The sequence below is a fragment of the Pristiophorus japonicus genome, chromosome 10 (genome assembly GCF_044704955.1).
Source record: "Pristiophorus japonicus isolate sPriJap1 chromosome 10, sPriJap1.hap1, whole genome shotgun sequence".
In the NCBI taxonomy this organism is placed as follows: domain Eukaryota; kingdom Metazoa; phylum Chordata; class Chondrichthyes; family Pristiophoridae; genus Pristiophorus; species Pristiophorus japonicus.
The window spans coordinates 61,729,894-61,739,668 of NC_091986.1; positions in this window are offsets into that span (position 1 = coordinate 61,729,894).

Consider the following 9,775-nt stretch of genomic DNA (forward strand, 5'->3'; position numbering starts at 1 on the left):
CAGTTGGTGAGTCGGGGGGGCAGTTCGTGAGTCGGAGGGGCAGTTGGTGAGTCGGAGAGGCAGTTGGTGAGTCGGAGGGGCAGTTGGTGAGTCGGAGAGGCAGTTGGTGAGTCGGAGAGGCAGTTTGTGAGTCGGAGAGGCAGTTGGTGAGTCGGAGGGGCAGTTGGTGAGTCGGAGAAGTAGTTGGTGAGTCGGAGGGACAGTTGGTGAGTCGGAGAGGCAGTTGGTGAGTCGGTGAGTCGGAGGGGAATTTGGTGAGACGGTGGGGCAGTTGGTGAGTCGGTGAGCCAGTTGGTGAGTCGGCGAGGCAGTTGGTGAGTCGGAGAGGCAGTTGGTGAGTCGGAGAGGTAGTTGGTGAGTGGGAGAGACAGTTGGTGAGTCGGAGAGGCAGTTGGTGAGTCGGAGAGGTAGTTGGCGAGTCGGAGGGGCAGTTGGTGAGTCGGAGAGGTAGTTGATGAGTCGGAGAGGGTGTTGGTGAGTCGGAGGGGCAGTTGGCGAGTCAGAGAGGCAGTTGGTGAGTCGGAGAGGCAGTTGGAGAGTCGGAGAGGCAGTTGGTGAGTCGGAGAGGGCATTGGTGAGTCGGAGAGGCAGTTGGTGAGTCGGAGAGGCAGTTGGTGAGTCGGAGAGGTAGTTGGTGAGTCTGAGAGGTAGTTTGTGAGTCGGAGAGGTAGTTGGTGAGTCGGAGAGTTAGTTGGTGACTCGGAGAGGCAGTTGGTGAGTCGGAGAGGTAGTTGGTGAGTCGGAGAGGCAGTTGGTGAGTCGGAGAGGCAGTTTGTGAGTCGGAGAGGCAGTTGGTGAGTCGGAGGGGCAGTTGGTTACTCGGAGAGGCAGTTGGTGAGTCGGAGAGGCAATTGGTGAGTCGGAGAGGCAGTTGGTGAGTCGGAGAGGTATTTGGTGACTTGGAGAGGCAGTTGATGAGTCGGGGAGGCAGTTGGTGAGTCGGAGAGGTAGTTGGTGAGTCGGAGAGGTAGTTGGTGACTCGGAGAGGCAGTTGGTGAGTCGGAGGGGAATTTGGTGAGACGGTGGGGCAGTTGGTGAGTCGGAGAGCCAGTTGGTGAGTCGGAGAGGCAGTTGGTGAGTCGGAGAGGCAGTTGGAGAGTCGGAGAGGCAGTTGGTGAGTCGTAGAGGGCGTTGGTTAGTCGGAGAGGCAGTTGGTGAGTCGGAGAGGCAGTTGGTGTGTGTGAGAGGCAGTTGGTGAGTCGGGGGGGCAGTTCGTGAGTCGGAGGGGCAGTTGGTGAGTCGGAGAGGCAGTTGGTGAGTCGGAGAGGCAGTTGGTGAGTCGGAGAGGCAGTTGGTGAGTCGGAGAGGCAGTTGGTGAGTCGGAGGGGCAGTTGGTGAGTCGGAGAAGTAGTTGGTGAGTCGGAGGGACAGTTGGTGAGTCGGAGAGGCAGTTGGTGAGTCGGTGAGTCGGAGGGGAATTTGGTGAGACGGTGGGGCAGTTGGTGAGTCGGTGAGCCAGTTGGTGAGTCGGCGAGGCAGTTGGTGAGTCGGAGAGGCAGTTGGTGAGTCGGAGAGGTATTTGGTGACTTGGAGAGGCAGTTGATGAGTCGGGGAGGCAGTTGGTGAGTCGGAGAGGTAGTTGGTGAGTCGGAGAGGTAGTTGGTGACTCGGAGAGGCAGTTGGTGAGTCGGAGGGGAATTTGGTGAGACGGTGGGGCAGTTGGTGAGTCGGAGAGCCAGTTGGTGAGTCGGAGAGGCAGTTGGTGAGTCGGAGAGGCAGTTGGAGAGTCGGAGAGGCAGTTGGTGAGTCGTAGAGGGCGTTGGTTAGTCGGAGAGGCAGTTGGTGAGTCGGAGAGGCAGTTGGTGAGTCGGAGAGGCAGTTGGTGAGTCGGAGAGGCAGTTGGAGAGTCGGAGAGGCAGTTGGTGAGTCGGAGAGGCAGTTGGTGAGTCGGAGAGGCAGTTGGAGAGTCGGAGAGGCAGTTGGTGAGTCGGAGAGGTAGTTGGTGAGTCTGAGAGGTAGTTGGTGAGACGGAGAGGTAGTTGGTGAGTCGGAGAGTCAGTTGGTGAGTCGGAGAGGCAGTTGGTGAGTCGAAGAGGCAGTTGGTGAGTCGGAGGGGAATTTGGTGAGACGGTTGGGCAGTTGGTGAGTCGGTGAGCCAGTTGGTGAGTCGGCGAGGCAGTTGGTGAGTCGGAGAGGCAGTTGGTGAGTCGGAGAGGTAGTTGGTGAGTGGGAGAGACAGTTGGTGAGTCGGAGAGGCAGTTGGTGAGTCGGAGAGGTAGTTGGCGAGTCGGAGGGGCAGTTGGTGAGTCGGAGAGGTAGTTGGTGAGTCGGAGAGGGTGTTGGTGAGTCAGAGGGGCAGTTGGCAAGTCGGAGAGGCAGTTGGTGAGTCGGAGAGGCAGTTGGAGAGTCGGAGAGGCAGTTGGTGAGTCGGAGAGGCAGTTGGTGAGTCGGAGAGGCAGTTGGTGAGTGGGAGAGGCAGTTGGTGAGTCGGAGAGGCAGTTGGTGAGTCGGAGAGGTAGTTGGTGAGTCGGAGGGGCAGTTGGTGAATCGGAGAGGTAGTTGGTGAGTCGGAGAGGGCGTTGGTGAGTCGGAGGGGCAGTTGGAGAGTCGGAGAGGCAGTTGGAGAGTCGGAGAGGTAGTTGGTGAGTCAGAGAGGTAGTTGGTGAGTCGGAGAGGTAGGTGGTGAGTCGGAGAGGTAGTTGGTGAGTTGGAGAGGCAGTTCGTGAGTCGGAGAGGCAGTTTGTGAGTCGGAGAGACAGTTGGTGAGTCGGAGGGGCAGTTGGTGAGTCGGAGAGGCAGTTGGTGAGTCGGAGAGGCAGTTGGTGAGTCGGAGAGGCAGTTGGTGAGTCGGAGAGGCAGTTGGTGTGTGTGAGAGGCAGTTGGTGAGTCGGGGGGGCAGTTCGTGAGTCGGAGGGGCAGTTGGTGAGTCGGAGAGGCAGTTGGTGAGTCGGAGGGGCAGTTGGTGAGTCGGAGAAGTAGTTGGTGAGTCGGAGGGACAGTTGGTGAGTCGGAGAGGCAGTTGGTGAGTCGGTGAGTCGGAGGGGAATTTGGTGAGACGGTGGGGCAGTTGGTGAGTCGGTGAGCCAGTTGGTGAGTCGGCGAGGCAGTTGGTGAGTCGGAGAGGCAGTTGGTGAGTCGGAGAGGTAGTTGGTGATTGGGAGAGACAGTTGGTGAGTCGGAGAGGCAGTTGGTGAGTCGGACAGGTAGTTGGCGAGTCGGAGGGGCAGTTGGTGAGTCGGAGAGGTAGTTGATGAGTCGGAGAGGGTGTTGGTGAGTCGGAGGGGCAGTTGGCGAGTCGGAGAGGCAGTTGGTGAGTCGGAGAGGCAGTTGGAGAGTCGGAGAGGCAGTTGGTGAGTCGGAGAGGGCATTGGTGAGTCGGAGAGGCAGTTGGTGAGTCGGAGAGGCAGTTGGTGAGTCGGAGAGGTAGTTGGTGAGTCTGAGAGGTAGTTTGTGAGTCGGAGAGGTAGTTGGTGAGTCGGAAAGTTAGTTGGTGACTCGGAGAGGCAGTTGGTGAGTCGGAGAGGTAGTTGGTGAGTCGGAGAGGCAGTTGGTGAGTCGGAGAGGCAGTTTGTGAGTCGGAGAGGCAGTTGGTGAGTCGGAGGGGCAGTTGGTTACTCGGAGAGGCAGTTGGTGAGTCGGAGAGGCAGTTGGTGAGTCGGAGAGGCAGTTGGTGAGTCGGAGAGGTATTTGGTGACTTGGAGAGGCAGTTGATGAGTCGGAGAGGCAGTTGGTGAGTCGGAGAGGCAGTTGGTGATTCGGAGAGGTAGTTGGCGAGTCGGAGGGGCAGTTGGTGAGTCGGGGAGGTAGTTGATGAGTCGGAGAGGGTGTTGGTGAGTCGGAGGGGCAGTTGGCGAGTCGGAGAGGCAGTTGGTGAGTCGGAGAGGCAGTTGGAGAGTCGGAGAGGCAGTTGGTGAGTCGGAGAGGGCATTGGTGAGTCGGAGAGGCAGTTGGTGAGTCGGAGAGGCAGTTGGTGAGTCGGAGAGGTAGTTGGTGAGTCTGAGAGGTAGCTGGTGAGTCGGAGAGGTAGTTGGTGAGTCGGAAAGTTAGTTGGTGACTCGGAGAGGCAGTTGGTGAGTCGGAGAGGTAGTTGGTGAGTCGGAGAGGCAGTTGGTGAGTCGGAGAGGCAGTTTGTGAGTCGGAGAGGCAGTTGGTGAGTCGGAGGGGCAGTTGGTTACTCGGAGAGGCAGTTGGTGAGTCGGAGAGGCAGTTGGTGAGTCGGAGAGGCAGTTGGTGAGTCGGAGAGGTATTTGGTGACTTGGAGAGGCAGTTGATGAGTCGGGGAGGCAGTTGGTGAGTCGGAGAGGTAGTTGGTGAGTCGGAGAGGTAGTTGGTGACTCGGAGAGGCAGTTGGTGAGTCGGAGGGGAATTTGGTGAGACGGTGGGGCAGTTGGTGAGTCGGAGAGCCAGTTGGTGAGTCGGAGAGGCAGTTGGTGAGTCGGAGAGGCAGTTGGAGAGTCGGAGAGGCAGTTGGTGAGTCGTAGAGGGCGTTGGTTAGTCGGAGAGGCAGTTGGTGAGTCGTAGAGGCAGTTGGTGAGTCGGAGAGGCAGTTGGTGAGTCGAAGAGGCAGTTGGAGAGTCGGAGAGGCAGTTGGTGAGTCGGAGAGGCAGTTGGTGAGTCGGAGAGGCAGTTGGAGAGTCGGAGAGGCAGTTGGTGAGTCAGAGAGGTAGTTGGTGAGTCTGAGAGGTAGTTGGTGAGACGGAGAGGTAGTTGGTGAGTCGGAGAGGTAGTTGGTGAGTCGGAGAGGCAGTTGGTGAGTCGGAGAGGTAGTTGGTGAGTCGGAGAGGCAGTTGGTGAGTCGGAGAGCCAGTTTGTGAGTCGGAGAGGCAGTTGGTGAGTCGGAGGGGCTGTTGGTGAGTCGGAGAGGCAGTTGGTGAGTCGGGGAGGTAGTTGGTGAGTCGGAGAGACAGTTGGTGAGTCGGAGAGGTAGTTGGTGACTTGGAGAGGCAGTTGTTGAGTCGGGGAGGCAGTTGGTGAGTCGGAGATGTAGTTGGTGAGTCGGAGATGTAGTTGGTGACTCGGAGAGGCAGTTGGTGAGTCGGGGGTGCAGTTGGTGAGTCGGAGAGGTAGTTGGTGAGTCGGAGAGGTAGTTGGTGACTCGGAGAGGCAGTTGGTGAGTCGGAGGGGCAGTTGGTGAGTCGGAGAGGCAGTTGGTGAGTCGGAGAGGCAGTTGGTGAGTCGGAGGGGAATTTGGTGAGACGGTGGGGCAGTTGGTGAGTCGGTGAGCCAGTTGGTGAGTCGGCGAGGCAGTTGGTGAGTCGGAGAGGCAGTTGGTGAGTCGGAGAGGTAGTTGGTGAGTGGGAGAGACAGTTGGTGAGTCGGAGAGGCAGTTGGTGAGTCGGAGAGGTAGTTGGCGAGTCGGAGGGGCAGTTGGTGAGTCGGAGAGGCAGTTGGAGAGTCGGAGAGGCAGTTGGTGAGTCGTAGAGGGCGTTGGTTAGTCGGAGAGGCAGTTGGTGAGTCGTAGAGGCAGTTGGTGAGTCGGAGAGGCAGTTGGTGAGTCGAAGAGGCAGTTGGAGAGTCGGAGAGGCAGTTGGTGAGTCGGAGAGGCAGTTGGTGAGTCGGAGAGGCAGTTGGAGAGTCGGAGAGGCAGTTGGTGAGTCAGAGAGGTAGTTGGTGAGTCTGAGAGGTAGTTGGTGAGACGGAGAGGTAGTTGGTGAGTCGGAGAGGTAGTTGGTGAGTCGGAGAGGCAGTTGGTGAGTCGGAGAGGTAGTTGGTGAGTCGGAGAGGCAGTTGGTGAGTCGGAGAGGCAGTTTGTGAGTCGGAGAGGCAGTTGGTGAGTCGGAGGGGCTGTTGGTGAGTCGGAGAGGCAGTTGGTGAGTCGGGGAGGCAGTTGGTGAGTCGGAGAGACAGTTGGTGAGTCGGAGAGGTAGTTGGTGACTTGGAGAGGCAGTTGTTGAGTCGGGGAGGCAGTTGGTGAGTCGGAGATGTAGTTGGTGAGTCGGAGATGTAGTTGGTGACTCGGAGAGGCAGTTGGTGAGTCGGGGGTGCAGTTGGTGAGTCGGAGAGGTAGTTGGTGAGTCGGAGAGGTAGTTGGTGACTCGGAGAGGCAGTTGGTCAGTCGGAGGGGCAGTTGGTGAGTCGGAGAGGCAGTTGGTGAGTCGGAGAGGCAGTTGGTGAGTCGGAGGGGAATTTGGTGAGACGGTGGGGCAGTTGGTGAGTCGGTGAGCCAGTTGGTGAGTCGGCGAGGCAGTTGGTGAGTCGGAGAGGCAGTTGGTGAGTCGGAGAGGTAGTTGGTGAGTGGGAGAGACAGTTGGTGAGTCGGAGAGGCAGTTGGTGAGTCGGAGAGGTAGTTGGCGAGTCGGAGGGGCAGTTGGTGAGTCGGAGAGGTAGTTGGTGAGTCGGAGAGGGTGTTGGTGAGTCAGAGGGGCAGTTGGCAAGTCGGAGAGGCAGTTGGTGAGTCGGAGAGGCAGTTGGAGAGTCGGAGAGGCAGTTGGTGAGTCGGAGAGGCAGTTGGTGAGTCGGAGAGGCAGTTGGTGAGTGGGAGAGGCAGTTGGTGAGTCGGAGAGGCAGTTGGTGAGTCGGAGAGGTAGTTGGTGAGTCGGAGGGGCAGTTGGTGAATCGGAGAGGTAGTTGGTGAGTCGGAGAGGGCGTTGGTGAGTCGGAGGGGCAGTTGGAGAGTCGGAGAGGCAGTTGGAGAGTCGGAGAGGTAGTTGGTGAGTCAGAGAGGTAGTTGGTGAGTCGGAGAGGTAGGTGGTGAGTCGGAGAGGTAGTTGGTGAGTTGGAGAGGCAGTTCGTGAGTCGGAGAGGCAGTTTGTGAGTCGGAGAGACAGTTGGTGAGTCGGAGGGGCAGTTGGTGAGTTCGAGAGGCAGTTGGTGAGTCGGAGAGGCAGTTGGTGAGTCGGAGAGGCAGTTGGTGAGTCGGAGAGGCAGTTGGTGTGTGTGAGAGGCAGTTGGTGAGTCGGGGGGGCAGTTCGTGAGTCGGAGGGGCAGTTGGTGAGTCGGAGAGGCAGTTGGTGAGTCGGAGGGGCAGTTGGTGAGTCGGAGAGGCAGTTGGTGAGTCGGAGAGGCAGTTGGTGAGTCGGAGAGGCAGTTGGTGAGTCGGAGGGGCAGTTGGTGAGTCGGAGAAGTAGTTGGTGAGTCGGAGGGACAGTTGGTGAGTCGGAGAGGCAGTTGGTGAGTCGGTGAGTCGGAGGGGAATTTGGTGAGACGGTGGGGCAGTTGGTGAGTCGGTGAGCCAGTTGGTGAGTCGGCGAGGCAGTTGGTGAGTCGGAGAGGCAGTTGGTGAGTCGGAGAGGTAGTTGGTGATTGGGAGAGACAGTTGGTGAGTCGGAGAGGCAGTTGGTGAGTCGGAGAGGTAGTTGGCGAGTCGGAGGGGCAGTTGGTGAGTCGGAGAGGTAGTTGATGAGTCGGAGAGGGTGTTGGTGAGTCGGAGGGGCAGTTGGCGAGTCGGAGAGGCAGTTGGTGAGTCGGAGAGGCAGTTGGAGAGTCGGAGAGGCAGTTGGTGAGTCGGAGAGGGCATTGGTGAGTCGGAGAGGCAGTTGGTGAGTCGGTGAGGCAGTTGGTGAGTCGGAGAGGCAGTTGGTGTGTGGGAGAGGCAGTTGGTGAGTAGGAGGGGCAGTTGGTGAGTCGGAGAGGCAGTTGGTGAGTCAGAGGGGCAGTTGGTGAGTCAGAGCGGTAGTTGGTGAGTCACAGAGGCAGTTGGTGTGTCGGAGAGGCAGTTGGTGAGTCGGAGAAGCAGTTGGTGAGTCGGAGGGGCAGTTGGAGAGTTGGCGAGGTAGTTGGTGAGTCGGAGAGGCAGTTTGTGAGTCGGAGAGGCAGTTGGTGAGTCGGAGGGGCAGTTGGTGAGTCGGAGAGGCAGTTGGTGAGTCGGAGAGGCAGTTGGTGAGTCGGAGAGGCTGTTGGTGAGTCGGAGAGGCAGTTGGTGAGTCGGAGAGGCAGTTGGTGAGTCGGAGAGGCAGTTGGTGAGTCGGAGAGGCAGTTGGTGAGTCATAGGCTCAGTTGGTGAGTCGGAGAGGCAGTTGGTGAGTCGGAGAGGCAGTTGGTGATTCGGAGAGGCAGTTGGTGAGTCGGACAGGCTGTTTATGAGTCGGAGGGGCAGTTGAGAGTCGGAGAGCTAGTTGGTGAGTCGGAGAGGGCGTTGGTGAGTCGGAGGGGCAGTTGGAGAGTCGGAGAGGCAGTTGGAGAGTCGGAGAGGCAGTTGGTGAGTCGGAGAGGCAGTTGGTGAGTCGGAGAGGTAGTTGGTGAGTCAGAGAGGTAGTTGGTGAGTCGGAGAGGCAGTTGGTGAGTCGGAGAGGCAGTTGGTGAGTCGGAGAGGCAGTTGGTGAGTCGGAGAGGCAGTTGGTGAGTCGGAGAGGCAGCTTGTGAGTCGGAGAGGCAATTCGTGAGTCGGAGGGGCAGTTGGTGAGTCGGAGAGGCAGTTGGTGAGTCGGAGAGGCAGTTGGTGAGTCGGAGAGGTAGTTGGTGAGTCGGAGGGACAGTTGGTGAGTCGGAGAGGCAGTTGGTGAGTCGGAGAGTGAGTTGGAGAGTCGGAGGGGAAGTTGGTGAGTGGGAGAGGCAGTTGGTGAGTCGGAGAGGCAGTTGGTGAGTCGGAGAGGTAGTTGGTGAGTCGGAGGGGCAGTTGGTGAGTCGGAGAGGTAGTTGGTGAGTCGGAGAGGGCGTTGGTGAGTCGGAGGGGCAGTTGGAGAGTCGGAGAGGCAGTTGGAGAGTCGGAGAGGCAGTCGGTGAGTCGGAGAGGTAGTTGGTGAGTCAGAGAGGTAGTTGGTGAGTCGGAGAGGTAGGTGGTGAGTCGGAGAGGTAGTTGGTGAGTCGGAGAGGCAGTTCGTGAGTCGGAGAGGCAGTTTATGAGTCGGAGAGACAGTTGGTGAGTCGAAGGGGCAGTTGGTGAGTCGGAGAGGCAGTTGGTGAGTCGGAGAGGCAGTTGGTGAGTCGGAGAGGCAGTTGGTGAGTCGGAGAGGCAGTTGGTGAGTGTGAGAGGCAGTTGGTGAGTCGGGGGGGCAGTTCGTGAGTCGGAGGGGCAGTTGGTGAGTCGGAGAGGCAGTTGGTGAGTCGGAGGGGCAGTTGGTGAGTCAGAGAGGCAGTTGGTGAGTCGGAGAGGCAGTTGGTGAGTCGGAGAGGCAGTTGGTGAGTCGGAGGGGCAGTTGGTGAGTCGGAGAAGTAGTTGGTGAGTCGGAGGGACAGTTGGTGAGTCGGAGAGGCAGTTGGTGAGTCGGAGAGTTAGTTGGTGAGTCGGAGGGGAATTTGGTGAGACGGTGGGGCAGTTGGTGAGTCGGTGAGCCAGTTGGTGAGTCGGCGAGGCAGTTGATGAGTCGGAGAGGCAGTTGGTGAGTCGGAGAGGTAGTTGGTGAGTGGGAGAGACAGTTGGTGAGTCGGAGAGGCAGTTGGTGAGTCGGAGAGGTAGTTGGCGAGTCGGAGGGGCAGTTGGTGAGTCGGAGAGGTAGTTGGTGAGTCGGAGAGGGTGTTGGTGAGTCGGAGGGGCAGTTGGCAAGTCGGAGAGGCAGTTGGTGAGTCGGAGAGGCAGTTGGAGAGTCGGAGAGGCAGTTGGTGAGTCGGAGAGGCAGTTGGTGAGTCGGAGAGGCAGTTGGTGAGTGGGAGAGGCAGTTGGTGAGTCGGAGAGGCAGTTGGTGAGTCGGAGAGGTAGTTGGTGAGTCGGAGGGGCAGTTGGTGAATCGGAGAGGTAGTTGGTGAGTCGGAGAGGGCGTTGGTGAGTCGGAGGGGCAGTTGGTGAATCGGAGTGGCAGTTGGTGAGTCGGAGAGGCAGTTGGTGAGTCGGAGGGGCAGTTGGTGAGTCGGTGAGGCAGTTGCTGAGTCGGAGAGGCAGTTGGTGAGTTGGAGGGGCAGTTGGTGAGTCGGGGAGGCAGTTGATGAGTCGGAGAGGTAGTTGGTGAGTCGGAGAGGTAGT